At 49.5% G+C, this 21,592-nt stretch overlaps 1 long non-coding RNA gene across 1 annotated transcript; it reads right to left on the bottom strand.

The window, feature by feature from the left end:
- Positions 1–11,017: 11,017 nt before the first annotated feature.
- Positions 11,018–13,978, bottom strand: LOC128105562 (uncharacterized). Its single transcript, XR_008216367.1, has 3 exons — positions 13,478–13,978; positions 13,238–13,399; positions 11,018–11,700 (listed from the first exon to the last, which is right to left on the bottom strand). It is a non-coding gene; the product is annotated as an uncharacterized LOC128105562 (long non-coding RNA).
- Positions 13,979–21,592: the final 7,614 nt, after the last annotated feature.

The raw sequence follows: 21,592 nt of genomic DNA, 5'->3' as shown, positions 1-21,592 counted from the left end.
GGAGGAGAAAGGGACAGAAGGAAAGTAGAGAACAAGAGAGGCAAGAGAAGTGGGAGGAAGATGGGGGAAAGAAAGAAGGAAGGAGAAAGTGGAGATCCCAAATGCTCACCCTCCAGAGACCCACTTCCTCCAACTAGGCTCCACCTCCCAATGGTCTACTCAGCTATGACTCATCAAGGAATTAATTAATTGATATGATTGTACCCTCAAGATCTGATTACCTCACAACATTGCCTCAGGCTGGGAGTAAGCCTCCAACCCTTGAGCCTTGTTTAAAGATTTATTTTTTAGTGTGTGTGTGTGTGTGTGTGTGTGTGTGTGTGTGTGAGCATGCATGCATGTGCCTGTGCGTGCCTGTGCATGCTCGGTGTGCACGTGTATGTGTGTGTATGTGTGTTATTTTGTATGTGTGTGTGTGTGTGTGTGTGTGTGTGTGTGTTGTGTGTATGCCTGTGCATGTGCAAGTGCCTACTAAGGTCAGAAGATGGCATGGAATGCCCTGGAGCTGGAGTTACAGGTGTCTGTGAGCTATCTAACATGGTGCTGAGAAAACGAACTTAGTCATCTGCATGAGCAGTACTTGCTTTTAACAACTAAGACATCTCTTCACACACACACACACACACACACGTTCACACATGCATGCACGCAAACACACATGAGCCTTTTTGAGTGGTACCTTTATATCCAAACTGACTGATCTCCCCTCTGAACTCAATGGCCACTAGCCTGGCTTTAGCATAGGGCTGTCCCCTGGATCTTTCCAACTTCATACGTTCCTTCAAGCATACATTACTCTCTTAGGACCCAAATCTCATCATTGTATGCCTCTGATAGAGAACGCCAGTTCATGACCTCAAGTCCCAAGGTCGTAGAATTCTGGAGATTCGAATGCCGCCTCAACCTGAAGTTCACAGCTCAGCTCCACCGGAAGCTCCAGCCGAAGGACTTGTTGCTACTTACCTGGGACTTACACTGCCTTCTGCTCCTGGGCCTCCGCCCTGGGCTTGGCACCCTCTCCTCCTTTGGCAAAAACTCCTAACTCTACCCATCTCACAAGGCTCGGCAGCAAGGCTTCCTCCTCCCGGAAGCCGCGTTTTGTTTTTCTTGGGGCTGGATGGCAAGTACTGCTTTGTTCCCTACTAGGAGGCAAGTGTCCCCAGAGCAGGCTGCTGACCTGCTCACAGCACTGGTAAAGCGCTGGTAGTGCCAGCCTCCTCAGGGGGCGCAGAGAGCATGTGAAGAACTGAGCGGCAGAGGGAAGCTGGGGCACCATAGGAAAGAACAGTGGGATGCAGCCTTGAATGTGAATGGCTCATGGAATGACCTGCTGGGTATTTTGGAACTGAAAAAGTCAGGGAAGCTGTTCATATCGCTGTGGGAACAAGCATTTGGACTCCATTTGAACATACAAATGTGAGGTCTGCCATCATGGAGCCCCTTCTGGACTTGAATTTGGGGGAGCAGGGAAGCTGGGAAGTGTGGAGTTGAAACTGATAAAGATTGCTGTCATCTCTCCATACTTAAAAAAAAAAAATCTTGTTTCACTTTTTGAGAAAGGACCAGGCTGGGAATATAGCTCAGGTAACAGAGTACTTGACTTGCATAAGTGTGGCCCTGGGTTCAATCTCCAACACTACATAGGCACAGTGGCATGTGTCCATAATCTCAGCATGGAGGAGATGGAGTCAGGATCGGTGGCTTAATAGCATCCTCAATTACATATGGAGTGAGTGGAAGGCCAGCCTTGGGCTACACAAGGTGCTGTCTTGAAGCAAGGAGGGGAGAGAAGCAAGGGAGGGAAGGAGGGGGGAAAGAAGGGGGAAGGAGGGAGGAAAGGAGGGGAGCAGGGAGAATGAGAGAAAGGGAAGGAGACTCTAGGTAGCCCAGCTCTATCTCCCACGCTGGGATCACAGCTATGCAATTACAGTTACATTACACACACACACACACACACACACACACACATTTCCGCCCCCTAAGGCTCTGTGCTTGAGTAGCCAAGAAAGTTAGAGCCTGGGGTCCTGAAAGTATTTGGATCAAGTTATCTAAACAAACCACTTCTCAGATGTGGAACCCCAGTCTTAAGAGATGCAAGACTGCACGAGGTCACACCCCAAGGTCACACAAACGCAGAGGAAGGTGGACTCACATGTCCCAATTACCACTCGACCTTTGGTGGCTCTGCTACTCTAACTCTCCGGGCTGCGGGCCTCATCCCTCCCCAGTCACAGCTCACCCTGGGAGCTACATTGTGAAGGTCGCACACAGACGTGCGCGCTGCTGAGCTCTGCTCTGTGTCTGTGGTGACCAAACGACATGCTCTTACATGGGAAGGAGGAAGACACCCAGCCTGTCCACAAAGTTGAGCATTCACCTTCCCTGGTCACTCCCTCTTCCTCTGCAGAGGGAACCAAAGAGCTTTCCTTTGGGACCCAGGGAGACAGCTCCAGTCTCCCTCCAACTCGCAATGGCTAGATTGGAAGGGAAGAGATAAGATCTTGGGGGTTGAAAGGCCCTTTGTGTGGTGGTCACAAGCTGGTCATTAATTTGCCCCACTCATCATATGGTTCTACTTTCTTGAGTTGCAAGGTCAAGGCCTGGGGCGAAATGCCCGTGGAAGGGAACACGAAGCCAAGTTGTACTTTGTGTTCATTCCAAGCCACCTTCACCTCCCTTCTCTGAAGGTCATGACTACAGCTCCGTTCTCCAGTGACTCACTCCAGGAAAACGACATGTGACAAGAACCTGGCTGTCATGGGACTGCTTGCCAGGGGTGCCAGGACAGTAGTGGCATTGTTCAGGGAAGACTCAGGGAGTCAAACATCCGGAGACAGTGTGCACAGTCAACTCTCCCACAGGCTAGAAGAGAATGGATTCTTCTCCCCATTGATCAATCGGTGTAGTTACTTGTAAAGGGCACATGGGTATCCCTCCCCTTCGGACTCAGATGGGACATTTCCCAACGCACCATGACGGGTAGCAGGGACCATTATCCTTGCAGATGTCATTTGAGAGTTTACCCTCCCAACAGCCTTTCAGATAAGTGGTTATCACCAAATCCTGTTTTGTAGTTGAGGAAATTTAAATACACAGAAGTGGAAGCATTTGTCCAGGCTGTCTGAGTGAGTGGCACACCGAGGATGCCGTCCTGAGTCCATGTTGACAGGGAACTATACTCCCCATGGCAGGAAAGCTCTGCCCTTCCCTGTTGGTGCCCGGCTTCCTCTGAGAGGAACGCTAGCCCTCGCCATTGCTAAATGCCCGCTTCTCCAAGTCTGTCTCTCTCAACACATCTTCGCTTTGATCTCCTTTGTTCAGCTACCCTGCAAGCTCCACTCAGATCCCACTTTCCTTACACAAAGACTTCCTGACCAGTCTCAAGGGAATTCCCATGTTCCCCTGCCCCCAGCCCCTATAACCCTCTGCTTACACTCTGGATTTAGCCCTTAAATAGTATATGATCAGTTCATATAAACTTTCATGGGCACATGCAACTCCTCGCCATACTCCAAAACCCTTGAAGGCATGGACAGAGCCTTTTTGGGCCCAAGAATTCTTAGCATAATGGAAAATACCAAGGAGTTGTTGGTAAATGCATACTGAGAGATGGCTGGAGACCATGGGATAGCCCCATGATTCTGTTATCATGCACACAAGACTCAGGGTGGCTATCTCCTGGACTGAGAGACTCACCTTTGGCCACAGAACACAATCCTCTCCCCAGTCCTTCCTGGGTAAGGGTGTTGATATTGCCCTGCCCTAGAATTGTCCGCTGCTCCCTGGCAGCTTTAGAGAGGATGAAGCAGAGGCCAGCCACGTATTCCAGGTCTTGAGCAGTTTTATCTGCTCCCTTAGAATTCAGGGCTCCTCCCCAGGTGCCCATCTCTCAGCCCTTCCCGAGGGCCTTAGCGATGACAATGGCCTCAGGTCTCTTCTAGTGGCGAATTGGCCTGCACCCTCCCCTCCCTCATCCTAGCCCCTTCCCTCCTGATCTTCCTGTTCTCTTCCCCTTAAAGCCGCTGTCCCTTCCTTTCTGTGTGATCTGTTCATCGGGATGATCGACCTTGGGGAGGAATAAAGATGTCGGAGTGCTGCCCCGGCATCCTGCTTACCACTCTGAGGTCCACAGACATTTGGTTCTGCCCAACACCACCCCTCCTACCGACTTGCCACTTCCTGCTGTTAGTTCTTGGTCCATCTGGGGCGCAGAGAGGCCTCTCCAGTGACTCCCTGGGTATCTCTGGTCCCACCTGAACGCCAACCCGGATGCCATGGATCTGAGTGTGTGTGTGTGTCTTCTTGCCCCCACCCCCGACCCTGCTGTGAGGGTCCCAAAGGTATCATTACTTTCTACCCATTCCTGGGGCCTAATATTGCCACCTAGGTGGTCAGTCAATATTAATCGAAAGTAGAAATGGTGGATGAGAAGTGACCTTGTTCTGCTCTGTGAGAACATTTGGAGCAGGGGAGACGGCTCGGGTAGGAAAGCCCTTGTTGCACGAACATGAGGACTTGAGTTCGGATCCCTGGCACACACAAAGCCAAGCACTGGCAGCCAGCGTGAGCCTGTAACCCCAGAGTTGGGAGGTTGGAGACAGGAGGCTCTCTGGGGCTTCCTAACCAGCTGGTCTGGCCAATTAGTGAGTTCCAGGTTCAGTGAGAGACTCTGCCTCAAAAAATAGTGTGTGGGCTGGGGCTGTAGCTCAGTGATAGTATGACTACCTAGCGGCTGTGAAGGCCCTGGGTTCAATCCTGAGTACTGGCCAAAAATAACTTAAAAAAAAATGAGTGCTGTAGAGGAAGACATTAGAGTTGGCATTGATAGGGGCGGGAACGGCGGACACACACACCCCACCCAAACAACACATTTTTTTTTTCAACACGTATTGCATACACACACACCCTCACATACAAACACAACTTAAAAGTCATTCAGTGTGACATTTTAGAGTCTCACCGTTTAAACGGGCCTCTGCCTTAGACAGAACCTCGGCGTGGAACAATCCAACCACTTCATCTACAAGATAAGGACCAGGACTGTGGGTGACTGACATGCCTGGGAGACTCAGCTCTGCATTCAAGATCAACAGGGTGCCTCTTCCAGCTAGGGATTCATGCCAGCCTGAAGGGATGCCATCGACGCACTTCCTCTTCTGTCCTAAGAACCCGAGGCCCTGTGTTTGCCTTTACTCCTGTTGACTCATGGGTCAACTAGTCTGAGTCCCCTTCACCAGCCGGTGCTGTCCTCTTGAGCCTATGAGATTGTTGTTGCTGTTTGAGCCAAACAGCATGATAGCGCACGGAAACTTCAACACTTGCTAATCCCCTTCCATCCGTCTTCTTTGATATTGGCAGAGGCTCCCTAGGAAACTAGGTCTCTGTCGTTAATGGTTTCACACGTCGCTTCTGTTATAACCCGCCTGGAGTCGGCACCGTGTCTCTGCAACAGAACAATTGGTTGCTATGGAAATGCCTGCACCACCCAAGGCATGAGCCTGAGAGAAGCAGCAGTGCTCCCATGGTGGCAGGGCGATGTGGGGGTGGGGCTAAACCTGGCTTGGGGCCTGATGCATGCCAATCATCCGTGAGCTCCCAATCACTGGCTTTTAGGAAATAAGTATGTATTTACACACACACACACACACACACACACACACACACACACACACACGCACACGCACACACACACACACAATGTAGTTTGGCCACATTCTATCCCCTTCCCGCTCCCACCAACTCCCTCCCTCCTATCAAATGTCCCCTTACACTTTAATGTCTTGGTTCGGGGATTGTTTGTTGGCTGCATGAGGATGGGAGTGTATTTACTTGACCAAGGACAACGTAACAACGGCTACACCACTGAGGAGTGATTGATTGGCCCTCTCCCAGCAACCATTAACTTGCCTAGGCTCCTCAGGGAGGGGTGGGCCCCTATGAGCCCCTCCCCATTTGTGATGGAATGATAATGGACCCATTGAGTGTAGCTTTCTACACAGGACCTGTCCATCTTGGCATGCCTGGTGTCTCTAAGCACTTCCCTCCTAAGGCTCAGTGTGTACCTTGAGTTCTATGTGCACGTGTGTGCACAAGACATCATGATCTGTGTCAGGGAGAAGCGTCTATTCGACACCATGGTTATCTAAGCTTGGGTTCTGACATGCACAACTAACCAGCCCAGACATGATCCTAAGGGCCTGGATGCTGCTGGGAAGGAAGTGTAGGAGAACCCACATGAGCAGGGCACCCTATCCCACACTTGCCTATTCATGCCAGGACTGCTCAGGACATCACTAGAGGATGTCCTGAGCAAGCCAGAGAACTGTGGGGACAGAGCACAGGGACAGGGCAAGGGGACAACGTATGGGCTTAGTGTGTGCAAGAGGCCTGGTTAAGAAAGCCACACATGACAGCTAGCCTTTTTCTGCCCTCAGTGCTCCTTCGGTGAGGGGGGCAGGACTGGGGGTCTTTCTGAAGCCCAATTTGTCAGGCAAAGCATCCTCAGCGTGCAAAGGCACCAAAGCTCACACCTGGCCTAGCAACCATGGAACACACGGGGGCTGCTTTAGCCCACGGTAGGTGAGAGGCCCCTGTCCAGGACAGATCGAAACCAAGTTTCCCCCACCCTGTTCCTCTGCCTTGTTGCCCCGAGCCCTGATGGGAAGGCCATCCTGAGGCTTCCAGACTGCTCAGGATGGGCACATAAAGCTGGTGAAGCCCACCCCCTCCCCATGCATCTCTCCTAACTGAACTCAGTAGCTCTAGCTCATGAAGTTGGGGCTAGATCAGTGACTTTTAAGTTCTTACTAGCTTTCTATCCTGGAGTGTACAAGAGAGAGGAAGCACCCCGCCCCCCCAGTAGCCTTCCCCAGGGAACAAAAGCTCTTCCAGGCCTTCACTGCTTAACTTCTTGCGATTACCCAAGAAGCCACAGGCCCTCTCTTTAAAACTGCAAAGTTCAGCATTCAGCTCAGGCTGTGTAGCCTACCACAAGATGCCACCAGAGTGTTCCCCAGCCTAGAGGCAGAGTCACACAGGCCAGCATTTGAGCTGATGGAAGGGGCCTTTCCATGCCCAACAGGAGCCCAAGACAGGCAGGGACCAAATGTATCCTTCCTCAACATCTGGGCCAGAGGCATCACACCTTCCAATCCCAGGGGTTCAGTGGGTTTCTCCTGGGAAAGAGAGAATGAGGCCCCAACACCAGTCCCACAGCTTCGACCTGAGGCCTGTTAGCTCTGGCAGGCCTTAACTGTTCCCTACCCAAAGCCTCCGTGTCAAATAAGAGAGACGGCTGGGACCCCAGGGTACGCGGTGTGTTCCTGAGGCTCTGCTATATAGTCAAGTGGCCTCTTCACAGCAAGCCGAGGAAAACAGAACAGATTGTGGGGAGAAGGGGGGTGCGGGCACCAAGAGGAAAGTTCTAGATCTGCTGCAGCTCCTAAATCAGATCCAGCTGGAATTGGAGGTAACTGCATTATAGGCAAGATTGAAAGGTTAATATGAAGCCAGCTGATACCGAAAGAGAACAATTAGGAAGGTTAAGGGCCTTAATATTAGATTAATGGCTGCTGAGGATAAAGTTCACAGCTTCCGGGAAAGAAATCTGACTCAGAAATCATTTTAGTTGATGGCTCTGGGTCTGGTCTCTCGTCCTGGTAACCAAAGGGAAAAATACCAGTTCTTCATGTGCAATTCCTGTTCCCTCCTGCTCTTTCTCTACAGCTTGGGAATGTCTGCTTTCCTTCAGGTTTTGGACAGGGGATCCTACCCCATATTGGGTTCCCTTGGAGGGGTCCCCCCTCAGTGTGGTCTGTGATGTGGTGAATGTGTTCTTGGGATAGATGAGAAAAAAAATGTTTTCTCATATCAATAGCTCAGCCCAGGAGAGATCTGGGTGTTAACTCGAACATAGGGAAGCAGGTTGGGCAGCGAGGAGACAGGGAGAGATAAGGAAGTCCCACAGATCCCAAACCTAGCAGCTCTTTCATTTTCCCTGTGAGATTTCTCACAAGCAGATTCCTAGGCTGCACCCTGGCCAACTGAGTCAGAATCTAGCAAGGCTCAGCATGGGGGGGGGGGGGGGGTGTTCCATACCCTCAAGCTCTTTGGATGACATCATGGCCAGCCTGGCTTGGGGGACCATGGGCTCAGAGCCACAGAGAAGTGTAAGGCCAGGAGGGCCAGGGATGCCTCAGATATGGGACTTGACCATTTATGTGAGTTCCTGGTTTCTCCCAGCACGTGAGTTTCCCTGATCTCAGTCACGCTGTAATCCCCACTCAGGGCGCCATACGCAGTTTGTGGGAGAAGAGTTAATTTTCAAAATCCCTCTCCTCCTCAGACCCTGAAACCTATTCAGTTTTCAGAGGCCTGGCTAATGGAGGCCAGGCCTGCTCCTCCGAGTGAGCCAGCCCAGAGTGATCCAAGAAGCAGGATTATACAAATGGGAACCTGGAGCTGAATGGGCCCTTAGAGACACCCCAGCCTGTTCATTTTGAACTGTATTTCTAGGTGCCCTAGGGTTCCACATGAACTCTCAAAGACCATGGATGGAAAGGAGAGGGCAGAGGCTCAGTGGCTTCCTCCGTTTCCGCCCCTTTGGATGTTGCTATGGTGACTGCCTCTTAAACCATTCCCCAGATGCTGCCATTGCCACCCCAACCCCAGACTCTAGCTTCTTTCCATCCGGTGTCCAGAATGGCTACTTTAAAACCCGAGGCCAGTCACATCGCTCTTCTGTCCAAGGCCTTACGCTGGGTTTCCATTTCCCCCAATGGCAATCCAAGGTCGTCACTGTGGCCTGTATGTCCCCACATGTTCGCTCTCATCCGCCTTGCCTTCAGCCACACAGGCATCTTTCAGATTCATCCGCACCAAGCTGGCTCCTACCCATCTCCCGGGTACTTCCTCTTCCTTTTGTCTGAAGCACTTGCCTCACATTTTCTATCGCTGAGCTAAGTCCCAGGCTGGCCTTGAACTCACTCTGTAGCTCAAGACAGACAAGCTTTGAACTTGTAATCTTCTTGACTCAGCTTCTCAAGTAGCTGAGATTATAAACCCATGGCACCAGGCATAGCTCTTCCCTTGTTTTTCTACAGCCTTTTAGACACAAAATCCACTCCAGGCTCACCTGCGTTTCCAAAGCAGGCGGGGGGGGGGGGGTGGTGGTGGTGGTGGTGGTGGTGGTGGTGGTGGTGGTGGTGGTGGTGGTAAAGCAAAGCCCCTAGGCCAAACATAACTCACTGCCCATTTTAATAGAGTAGAGTTTTATTGAAACACAGCCATACTAATCTGTTTATGTATTGTCAGATTATTCACTGCCTGGCCCTTTATAGGCAAAAATGTTTGCCAAGTCCTGCTTGAAGTAATAATGTGACTAACTCAATATATTCTATTTTAAAGGTGTTTCCCATTTGTGCTGGCTAGTTTTATGTCAATTTGACACAAGCTGGAGTTATCGGAGCAGACAGAGCTTCCATTGAGAAAATGCCTCCCTAAGGTCGGGCTATAGTCAAGCCTGTAGGGCATTTTCTTAATTAGTGATTAATAGAGGTTGTTAACAGCCCATTATGGATGGTAACATCCCCGGGCTGCTGGTCCTGGGTTCTATAAGAAAACAAGCTGAGCAAGCCATGGGGAACAAGCCAGTAAGCAGCACCCCTCCATGGCCTCTGCATCAGCTCCTGCCTCCAGGTTCCAGCCCTGCTTGAGTTCCTGTCCTGACTTCCTTTAGTGATGAACAGTGATGTGGAAGTGTAAGATAAATAAACCCTTTCCTCCCCAAGTTGCTTTTTGGTGGTGCTGTTCCTTCACAGCAATAGTGATCCTGACTAAGCCACCATCTAGCTCCATTTAATGTTGGAAATCATTTGGAAATTGGTACCAACTGTTCTACAGATGCGGAAGCTGAGGCCCAGGAAGGTGACGGCTTTCCCAAGGGTACACGGCCAGCAAGTGGCAAACCCAGATGTCAGCACTTCGAAGAGGGCTTTGTGAACGGTGGCAGCTGCGGCTGGAACCTGAATGTGCTTCTTGCTCGGCCCCAGCAGCAAGGCAGCAGCAGGTCTCACTGTTCAATGTGAGAGAACTAGCCCAGGTAGCTTTTCGTGCACAGGAAAGAAGGCTGGCTAAAAAGTCCACTAAAAGCCAAGTTCGGCTTCTGTAAATCTATAACAGACTGTCACACGACTGTGACCAAGCTGCAGCAGCCTCCCCACCCGGGCGTGGACCGGCCTTTCTCAGCTGCCTTTTGCTCTAGAACCTGAACCTCTCACATCACTTGTGTGAGAGCGCCCTCTCGTGTACATATGTGGTATTGCTTCCCTTACCATCTGCTCTGCAAACAGAAGGGACAGTAATTTCCTAAACTAGGGGGTGTAAGGGGTAGTTTTTATAGGGCTATCATTGCCTTTGAGGAACTACCCTAGTACAAAAAGCTAAACGGTGTTGCTCTCCTCAACACCCGCCCCCCCCCCAGAAGAGGACCTTGCGTGCATTTCCTAACAACACTACCATTGCACATAGCCCGTTTGCAGGGTTTCCCTTCAGCCCAGACTTCATGGCCTTTCGTGAGCTTTGGAGTCCAGTTTGCGGACAAATATGACCTTCCACAACAGCTTGACATGTGGGAATCTGTCTTAGCTGCCTCCAACTCCGCTTTGCTCCAGAAAGTATTTTGTGTTGTCAGTTTGGGATGGTTAATTTTTGTGGAGATTTAAACATATTTTAATTGTCTTTTATTAATTTATTTTGTGTTGGGGTGTGCACGCATGCTATCATGCATGCCTGGTGGTCAGAGGACAGCCTGAAGTAGTTAGCTCTCTCTATGTGTCCCAGGGATCAAACTCAGGCTTGGTTGCAAGTGTCTTTAGCCTGCTGACCCACCAAACTGTCCTCATTCTGGGGGACCGGGGTTGTTTTGGTTTGAGCGGGGCGGGGGGGGGGGGGGGTCTCACTGTGTAGCTTAGGCTGGTCTTGAACTCGTGCCTCCTGCCTCCACCTCCTTGGTACTGAGACTGCTGCTGTGAATCACCACCTATGCTGCCATTTTACCATTATATTTTAATTGCAACTCAACATTACACATTGGGATTGCGAGCATGTCCGGAAGAACCAGGTGATGCTTGTTTTGAGTCCCTTGTGCTGAAAAGTCCTCAGAAGCCAGTAGCTGAGGCCAAGGAGCTGCTGTCCTGTTTGACAGGTGAGGATTCTCTAGAGGCAAATGTCCCCAACTTCCTGTCACTGATTGCTTCCCGCTTATCACAGAGAATCATCATTGTAATAGCTGCCGCCATGGGGAGCAGATGCGGTGCGGAACCCCTGCGTGTTCTCACTTCACGCGTCGAGCCAGGCATCACGATTTCCAATTTGCGGATGGAACTCAGAGTCCGCAGCCTAAACAGCTTGCCCACAGCCCAACAACAAGCGCCTGGTCTATGTGCCAAAGTGCCGTGGCGGGAGGCCTGGATTTCACCCAGAAAACAGCAGCCATCAGGCCATATCTCCCTCAGTGCCGAGGGTTGATCTGAATTTCATCTACGGACCTGAGCATCTTCCCTGTTGGAGAATGGACTCCTCAGTGGTTTAGGTCACATGTGATCAACTCAGGAAGGGGCCTCCTGGATGGCAGCAGGCATGTAGTCTCTGGGCCGCTCCTGTGGCTATTCCAGATCTCTCTGCACTTTGTCCTAAGAGGTTCTTGTCACGGGAAGGCAGATGGGGGAAGGGAAAGAGGTGTCAGCAAGAGCAGAAGCATCGATCACAAGACTCTTCGCGCTCTCTCTCTGGGGCCTGAGCCAATAATAGTGACAGTCCCTTAAATACACCCATCCTTAAACTTGCTGTGACAGTTACTTCCCCATGATGACCAGCTGAGGGTGTGGTGCAACATCTGGGCGGGCTGCTATTCACTTCATCTGAATGGATCTCATTTGGTACGGTGACCCTTGTAAACAGTGGGTCTGTTACCCTTCCTGCCCCACCTCAGGCCCTGAGAAGCCTTATATGGTTGGAACCAGCCCTCTGGTCCCCAGAGAAGTCTCAGGAAAGTGACCAAGTGTCAGCACTTGTGGTCCTTTCCATTTCCCTCTCAACCCCTGCCCAGGCCCAGCTTGGAATCCAGCCTCAATCAGAACTGTTTGGGTGCCAGCTTAGTCCCCATGGGGACAGCCCTTCAGGACGGTTCTCAGTCTGGGAGCATGGGGTCAGGTGCACTGGGACTGAATGCTGTTTCTATGCCGGCTGAGTCTGACTTTTGCCCTGCTGCCTCACATCTATGACCCTGCTTTCCCCATCTGCACCAGGGGCTGATACTGCCAAGGCCTCAGAAAGGGTGAGATGCGACCAGTGCACTTAGCATGGAGCCCAGCACACAACAAATGTGCAGAAACGGCAGTATGTGCATGCGTGCGTGCGTGCGTGTGTGCGTGTGTGTGTGTGTGTGCATGTGTGTGTGGATGTGTGTCTGCCTGCCTGCCTGTCTGTCTGCCTGCCTGTGCTTCCCTTTTGAACAACTGACTTTACATTTTCGTATCATACTAGTTTGTGTCCCACGTGGCTCATAATGTCTATCTTCGCTTGTGTCCTGATATTCATGTTTCTTTTACTTTCAATTTTCTAGCCTCTTCTACATTACATACAGGCCTTTTAAGTCTTTATTTCCTGTTTGGTTTTGAATGGTTTCTCACAGCAACAGACTAATATTTATTACATCGTAAGTCTTGCCCGTCAGCACAGAACAAAAAGTTATGATTCTGTGCATATAGAATTTTTCCTTCTTGCTTGCAGTTGAAATCCACCTGCCTTCTTCCCTGTCCACCTCCTTCCTTCCTTCCTTCCTTCCTTCCTTCCTTCCTTCCTTCCTTCCTTCCTTCTTTCCTTCCTTCCTTCCTTTTTCTTCCAGTGCTGGGGACTCAACCCAGGGCCTTGTGCATGCTAGGTATGTGCTTTACTACTTTGCTATTTAAAATATCAAATGCATATAACTTTTGACATTGTATTTCCAAAGAAGTAAAAAAAACACCAGAACACATGGCTATATGCATGATGTCTATACATTCTTGCTCATGGTGGGAGACAAAGTCTGGACAGAAAGCTAAGGAGCTTCAAAGGCAGAGTGTTTGGGACTGGTCTTCAGACATTGATGAGAATAATTCGGCAATATCATTGGAAAATTTGAGGATTTCATGAATAATTGAGATCAGACTGAGTACAGAAAAATTGGGTATAAACTTACCACATTTATGAAGTCATGATGCCATCTCTACGCAGGTGTGTGATTGATACATGAGTGGGAAGAGAATACCAGGATCCAGACCACATTGTTATTAGGAGCTCTGCTGGCTGCATAGGCTTGGTAGGAGGAGGGGCTGGAGGGAGGGGAAGACAGAGGAACTCACTGAAACAGAAACAAAATGTATGCTGTAATCACATTCATTAATAATGTAAAATGACAGGTATGCGAACGTTCACATACTTTTTTGTTTCTCTGTGTAGCCCTGGCTGTCTAGAACTCACTCTGTAGACCAGGCTAGCCTCAACACAGAGATTCACCTGCCTCTGCCTCCTGAGTGCTGGAATTAAAGGTGTGCACCACCATGCCTGGCTTTAGGTCCACATCCCTTCATCAAGGTCTCAACACAGAGCCCAGATCTTCACTGAGAGCAAGTCTCTTCAGGGGGGCTGTGCAGCATCTCGTCTTTCCTAGAAAAACCACACCCCTGGTACCCGTGTGTCATTTCTGATTTAGCTTCTGTAGAGCAAGTGAAAATGTGGAGGGCAACTTCAGCATGGGAGCGTTTTAAAGCGTGCCGGCTCCTTTCATCTTTCCCGTTGTCCTGCCTACATCCCAGTCAAGGATAATCTTTTGGCATCTTTCCTCTGGTAAGTCTTTGTGAACCTGTCAGCTCCTTTTATTTCTCGGAAACAATTCCTCCCTTTCTTTTGCAATCATATCTCACAGTTTAGCTGACATGGATGAAAAGAGAGCTGGCACAAAAGAGACTTGGGAGCGCAGCTCAGCTAGGCATGCGCATTAGCAACAGAAAGATGTCTCGGTGATGCGGGCCGCCTCCTGGCCTGAACATCTAGTGCGCCCGCCCGCATCACCAGTGAGTATGCCTCAGAGAGAGGGTTGCAAGGTCATGTGACCTGGTGAGTCAGTACTAGAGGCAGACCTTCACCAGAAGCCCTATGTGCTGGGAGTTGGGTAACTCTCATTCTGTCCCTCCGTCGTTGCTTCCACAGTTGAAATCTCCATAATTGCAAGTGCATGACTCCACACTGTGGCTGGATCTTGACTATCCTCCAAAGGCCCATGCATGGCTCAGGGAAAGCCTATGGCACTATAAGAAATGATAGAACCCTTAGGAGATAGTGCCTAGGGGGAGGAAGTTGGGTCACTGGAGATGTGTCCTTGAAGTAGATATTAGGATCACAGGCCTATATAGCCAAGAATGACCTTGAACTTCCTCTCTCTACCTCATATATGCGCTGGAATTGCCAACATATGGCTTCTGTGGTGCTGCAGAGCAAATCCAAGGCTTTGCATGTTAAGAAAGCATGCAACTAAGATATCCCCAGTCTGCGGTTCCTCCTTCTAAGTTAATTTCTCTTTGGTATTTTGTCATAGTAATGGGTAGCTGACAGACGCAGTGGGTGTAGGTGTGGGTGGGGAGGCGTGGAAAATCACAAGCTTCTTTCAGCAATCCACTGCATAGCACTTTGCTGGTATGGCACATTTGGGTTAGGTGGCCTGGTTTGGATGAGGCAGACAAACGGCTTACCATCCTGTCTTGGGACAGGCAATAGAGTGTAGGCGCAGGACTTTGGCCCAGCTTCAGATCCCAGGTTAATGCTGGGTGACTTTGGATACCCTATCATGTGCCATCACATCTGTCCCCTTGTCTGCAAGAAGGAATGACTGTCTGACCCACCAAGTTGTTCTGAGACTTGGGGGAGACAAATGCTCTTAAAGGCCATGCCACAACAATAGTAGCATCTGGGTACATCTGTAGCAATGAAAGGGGGCTCGGGACACTACCCATGCCACAAGGTGCCAAGCTCCCGGACGGTTACCAGCGAGTCCTTCTCTGCTCCTCTGGCATGCCTCACCGGTTTTCCTGTTTCACTCTTCTCTGTGGCCCTTTGCGTTGTTATTTCCTTTAATGTCTAGCTGTCCTCACCAGAAGGCAGGTCCGTGAGGTGGTTTTTTGTTGTTGTTGTTAGACTTTGCGTTGTTATATCCCAAGTACCTTTAAGAATACCTGACACACGGTAGGTCCTTGGTATGTATCGGGCAAGGAATGGGTGAATTTATCATTGGACAAATCAATTGGATTCTTTCATTCCCTCCCTGCGATAAAGGAGCCAACCTCAGATGCTCAGCAGGGCTAGGGCTGGGATAAAGAGTGGCACATTTGCCGTGGGCACGAAGTTTATGGAAGCATCAATAAACCCCAGCGAATTTTACTTTTAGACAGGGTCTCATGTTGCCCAGGCTTGCCTCAAACTCATTTTGTAGCTAAGATGGCCTTGAATGCTTGATCCTCCTGGAGTGTGCGGAGTATGGATGGGTGTCAGCATACCCTGTGTCTACGGTGCTGGGATGGAGCTCAGCACTTCATGCATTGTGGGCAATTACTATCTGAGCCACATCTCCAGCCCCAAAGGAGTGATGTTTTAATGCAACTGTTTTTCCCAGTAGTGGGATTGCGGCTTCACATATGCTGGTCAAGCACCTTACCATTCAGCCAGATCCTCAGCCCTCTACCCACTTTTTGTCTTGAGATGGGGTCTCACTAAGTTGTCCAGGCTGGCCTTCAATTCACTCTGTAGCCCTGGCAACTCTTGAGTTTCTGATGCTCTTGACTCTACCTCCTGAATTGCTGGCATTACAGACACGGCCACCCTGCCTGTTGTCTCAAGAGTTTCCTCCCTAGGCAGGGACTAGGCAACTTCTTCCTCCTATGGTTCCAGTGACAAGCCAAAGCTAGAGTCCACCGAAGCTTACCCCGGGGAACTCATGGGTTTTATTGGGCTTACTTTGAGAGCCATAGGTGGGGTCCCTGGCAGGAGTGTGGGTGACCTCAAAGCAGCCACACCAGAGGGTCCATCCCAGCATGGATGCTGACTCCCTGAGGCTGCACAGGTGAAGCCCCCTTCCTGCAGCCTCCCCATCCCCCACCCCCAGCCTATATATATTCTAGTCCTTCCCCCAAGACCCCAAGAGCAAGTGAAGTTGAGCTAAAAGTGAATACAAACAGCTGATAGAGCTGGCTAGACATTAAAGCCAGGGTCTGAGAGCCTTCCCAGCCCTGCCTTCTAGGAGGGAGCATCAACAGTCAACAGGCCCAGCTGAACTCACAAAGACGGCGGCTGTCTGGTTCAGAGGGTAAGGCTGTGCAATACCTGGCCGTAACGCACCACTTTTTTTGCAGGATGGGGGGCCAGGGAGTGGGTTTATTTGGCTTGTACTTCCACAGCACTGTTCATCATCAAAGAAAGTCAGGACAGGAACTCAAGTAGGGCAGGAACCGGGAGGCAGGAGCTGACGCAGAAGCCATAGAGGGGTACTGCTTACTTGGCTTGCTCCTCATGCCTTGCTCAGCCTGCTTTCTTATAGAACCCAGGACCACCAGCCCAGAGGTGGCCCCACCCACAATGGGCTGGATCCTCCCCCATTAATCACTAACTAAGAAAATGGTCTACAGGCTTGCCTACAGCCTGATCTTCTGGAGGCATTTTCTCAGTTGAGGTTCCCTCCTCTCAGATGACTTCAGCTTGTGTCAGGTTGACATCAAACTATCCAGCACTATTATCCCCTTGTCAACTTGATACACAAACACATCACAAGTTAAGTCTTAACCTTTCCTTCTCCATCCATCTCCAGGATCTCACACTAAAAACATAAATAACTTTAAAAGTCCCACAGCCTTTACAAATTCAAACACATTAAAAGTTCAGTCTCTTTAAATAGCCCATCTCTTTAAAAGTCTTTTAAAATTCAAAGTCTCTCGACTGTGGCCTCCTATAAAATCAAAAATAAACTAAATACTTTCCTACTTCAAGAGAGAAGAACCAGGGCACAGTCACAATCAAATCAAAGCAAAACCCAACTCCAAAAGTGTAAATAACTCAATGGCTAGTGCCTGGGATCCACTGGGATCTTCTGGGCTCCTCTGAGGGGCTGGGGTCACTTCTCCAGCTCCGCCCTCCAAAGCACACACAGCTTGTCCTCTAGGCTCCGGCTGGTTCCACTCCACAGCTGCTGCTGTTTCTGGTGGTCGCCCCATGGTGCTGGAATCTCCAAAATGCTGGGGTCTTCTGCTGCAACTGGGCTGCACTTTCACCAATAGCCTCTCCTGGGCGCTCTTCATGGTGCTGCCGAGCCTCAACTTCTCTGCATGACCCCTTCAGTCCTGGGCCTTCAACTGCTACTGAGGCTGCACCTTCACCAATGGCCCCTCCTGGCCTCTCAGATCATGCACCTCTTTTTAAAAGATCACAATGAATACAATGAAAGATGAGCAAAATAAAATAAAATGCCATCCAGAAAACTTACAGTGGCGCGCAAGTTAATTAAAGATCATTAAACATCGCCACTTGGTCATGAGAAATCCCCAAAGATGCCAATGCTCTTAATTGATTAAATTAATTAAAACAAGATAAGCAAAGAGGTAGATATTGAAGTTTTTATTAATGGCTTTTCTTCCATTAATGCCAGGAAAGTAGTATTTTAATGTATTCTGGTTTTGATTTTCTTAATAAATAAAATATTTAAACTTAAAATAATGAAGAGTTTTAATATACCTACATTTCAATATTTTAAAGCTACCTTAATATTCTAGAACAATTAACTATTAATAAGAGGCATAAAGATGTGCTCATGAGGGCACACATATTTTTCTTTTGCTCCGGGCACCAGGCGCCGTCTGGGCTGGCGGGATGCCAGATCTCAGGAGACACTGGCTGATGAAGTGGTTTAATGAGCTGTCCCTCCCAGAAAAGTGCCTCAATGCCACATCACAGACCTAGCATGCAATCTGAGCAGCTTTCCTGCAAGGAGAGGTGAGGGGACCCCGGATGCTGGTGAAGGAGACCTTGGGGGTTGGGGTGCTTTCCAGCAATCCCTCCATCTTCATGTAAGCCAGCTCCGATGACGTCTAGCTTTTCCTCTGCAGGGGGCACTGTTGAACCCAAGAAGTTGGCTCACACCTGTAATCCCAGCACTGGCGAGCCTGAGATGAGAGGATCAACACACTTTTGAGGCCAGCCTGGGCTACACAGGAGACTACTTCTCAAAAACAAATGAACAAAAGAGGGAGAAAGGATGGCGAGATCGTTCAGCTAGAGAGTACATACTGGCCTCTGCCCTCCATCCAGGCTGGGGGCAAGTCTTCAGTTTATCTCTGGAATCTACATAAGAAGAAGAGAGCCAATTCCCACTGTCCTCTGACCTCACAGTGGGATGCGTGTGAGCAAACACACACACACACACACACACACACACACACACACACACACACACACACACACGTAACGCGTGAAATGCAATTAAGAAGTATTAAAAAGGAAGATGAAGAGAAAACATTGAAGAAGAGAGAAAGAGCCATGTTGAGAAAGAGGAAGTGCGGGGGAGAGGAAGGACACTCCCTGTCATCAAACGTCAGCTCAGGCAATCTGGCAGCTGCAGCAGGTGGCTCTCCCTGTCCGACTCTTCACTCCTCCCATTCAGAGCCAGAGGAGCTGCTGTCCCTCAAGATGGCCAGTGCTGCCAGCCTCGCGCAGCGCTGGCTCCTCCTGTGTGGCTCATGGACCCATGCTATATCCTCAGGCTGGGGCAAGGCAAAACCTGACCCAGTGGGATGGAGAAGAGTAGAAGGCTGCTGCTGAGGGCCATTGTTGCAAGGCATGCTGGGAGGTCATGATAAGCAAGGGAGTGGAGGCCAAACCATTGAGCCTCCTGCGAATTATAGTCTTACACAAATAAGCTCTAACCCCTTGTCCGGGCACCTCCCTCTCTGTGTTCTCCTCTGTCTGATAGTCCCAAGGCCTCTCCAGTATGTAGAGCTGTGAGTCAGACACCGCCCGTGGTGCCTTTGGTCCGTGGGCTGCACACGGCTAGAAGGAAGCTGCTCTGCAGAGAATCCTGACTTGAGGATAGGTTCTTTCACAGAGCAACCGCAAAATCAAGCACAGGGACGGTGTTCTGGAGACTCAGAACTTTACCCGGAAGGCTGGCAGCACACGCTTCTCACAGGACAGCCTCTGAGGCGGCATTGCCTGGGTTTGGATCCTGGTCCCGCCACTTATAACCACATAGACCTTGGGCACATCCTTGTCTGTCTCCTTGTTTGTGAAACAGGGTGGGCAACAGTGGAGAGAGCCTCGAGTGAGGAGAGCTGGAGAAAATGCTGAGAGCAGAGAAGAGGTGATGGGCCATAGCGAGGGGCCTGAGGCTGGGGGCAGGGGTGGCTGCTGGCTGAACTGGAGCTGGCTGGAATGTGGGCTTCACAGAGGACAACCTAGGAGGAGGGAGAGGGTTGGGAGCACACAGCATGATGGGATGGAGTGCAGAAGACAGGCAGCCCTGGGACTTGTTTGCTGGATGTAGTTGAGAAGAGTTGGATAATCCGTTGGCCGGCGTTCCGGTTAAACAGCCTTCCTGGGCTCCCCCAGCCTGTGTGTGGTTAGACTGCTGTTGACTCTGGAGCTTCCGACAAAGGGCTCTATACCCTGGAAACTCCCTTCCCTGGTAGTGTAGGGAAAATAATCAGCGTCCTGAAGGACCCACATAACAAGGACTATTAGGGTCCAGCCCCTTATAGCCCTTCCCCAAGGTCTGAGGAAGAATCTACAGCCAGCTGAGGATCTCATCTTAGGGACAGCAAATGACTCTAAGCACACCGAGCTCTTTAGTCCATTCACTTTACCCTTCTGAGTCGATTCTCTCTACACAGCTTCTTTTCTGCTCTCACACTAAGCTCCGCCCTTGCCTGAGTCTCTGTCTTCTGCTGCTCTTTCACTGTTCTTAGTCTCTCAAGTTTCAGTATATACGCACACACAATCAGCAAGTCTCTGGCCAAAGCAAAGTCACAAGGCTTGAAGTCTTTCAGGGTCACAAAGGCAGGTAAGAGTTTACACCAAGCAGTGACTGTCAGGTTTTCTTATTGACTCAAGGAGGGGGTGACTTGTAAAGGGGAAGGGTCAAATGAGAGGGAGAGAGACCTTGAATCAATTAGGGAAATCCAAGGAGGGAAAAAAAGGGGGATCCATATGTGGTACTGCATTCCTAAGTGTGGTTAGGTAATAAGCTGATTAGTCAACCAAGGTGAAAGTACAAGGAGTTAAGAATTTGTTAGTTCGAGGTTAGCTTGGGGCAGCACTTTCCTATCTGCTGGCAGGACGAGTGTTCTGGGTTGCTAGGCAGCCTGCGTCACGGCATGTAGCATTTGGTTCGTGAAAGCACTTTTCTGAGTTAACACCAACCTGGTGCAAGAAGTAAATCTCTTAAATTAGGGTCTTGTGTTAATAAACCAGAATTAAGGATTAAGGTTAGCGAGGTTATCTTCTCTTACCTGTAGGTGAGATGAGCTAATGCTTATCTATTATTGGATGTTTGAGAAGTATTTCAGATGAAATATTTATGTCCGGAGATGGCCCTGGCCAGAAGTTTGCTAATGAAAATAAACCCAGCTGGGGAATGTTATCCAGATACCCCAACTGTATAGGGAAAATTGTGCCCAGAAAATGATCAACTACACTGTTAGAAGTTTTAGGAAAAGAATCAAATGGGAAAGCTACAATAGCACACAAGAAATTCACTGCAGGAAACAGCTAAGACATTCAGAAGCCGAAGTCATCAAGACTCCTTGAGTTTTGGCTTCCCTCTGGAAGAGTTCTTGGCTCATCCAGGCAATGGCTTTGTCTGTGTCAGCCGAATTCCTGCTTCTTATTTCTGCAGCTCGCAGCATCCACACTCACCTACACAGCCTTTGGTCTCCAAGAGTTCAGGCTCGGGTAAAGATATTGACAGGTGAGGTCTGGATGAGAACCTCTGCCCTCCTCTAATTCCTTAGCTTTCTTTAAAAAAACAAACAAACAAACAAACAAACAAACAAAACACCGGGCGGTGGTGGCGCACGCCTTTAATCCCAGCACTCGGGAGGCAGAGCCAGGTGGATCTCTGTGAGTTCGAGGCCAGCCTGGACTACCAAGTGAGTTCCAGGAAAGGCACAAAGCTACACAGAGAAACCCTGTCTCGAAAAACCAAAACAAACAAACAAACAAACAAACAAACAAACAAAAAACAAAACAAAACAAAACAAGCCTTAATTGAAGCATAATTCACATACTATACAATGTATCCATTTAAAGGATACAAATCTATGGGTTTTGAATATATTCACAGCTGTACAATTATCATTACCATCTATTTTAGAACATTGTCATCATCCCACAGATATATTCTTATTCATATCAATGTATTAAAATTGCTATTATGTCAGCAAGCAAACAACATAAATGTTGTTAATGAGATGTTTTACCTTTTGCCAGACTAAGTCCTGAAACTCCATTGTATATTTTCCAC

Source organism: Peromyscus californicus, unplaced genomic scaffold (assembly GCF_007827085.1).
Source record: "Peromyscus californicus insignis strain IS unplaced genomic scaffold, ASM782708v3 Scaffold_9__1_contigs__length_137607984, whole genome shotgun sequence".
Lineage (NCBI taxonomy): Eukaryota > Metazoa > Chordata > Mammalia > Rodentia > Cricetidae > Peromyscus > Peromyscus californicus.
The sequence above is the reverse complement of the archived record's forward strand: the minus strand, read 5'-3'. Positions and strand labels throughout refer to the sequence as shown.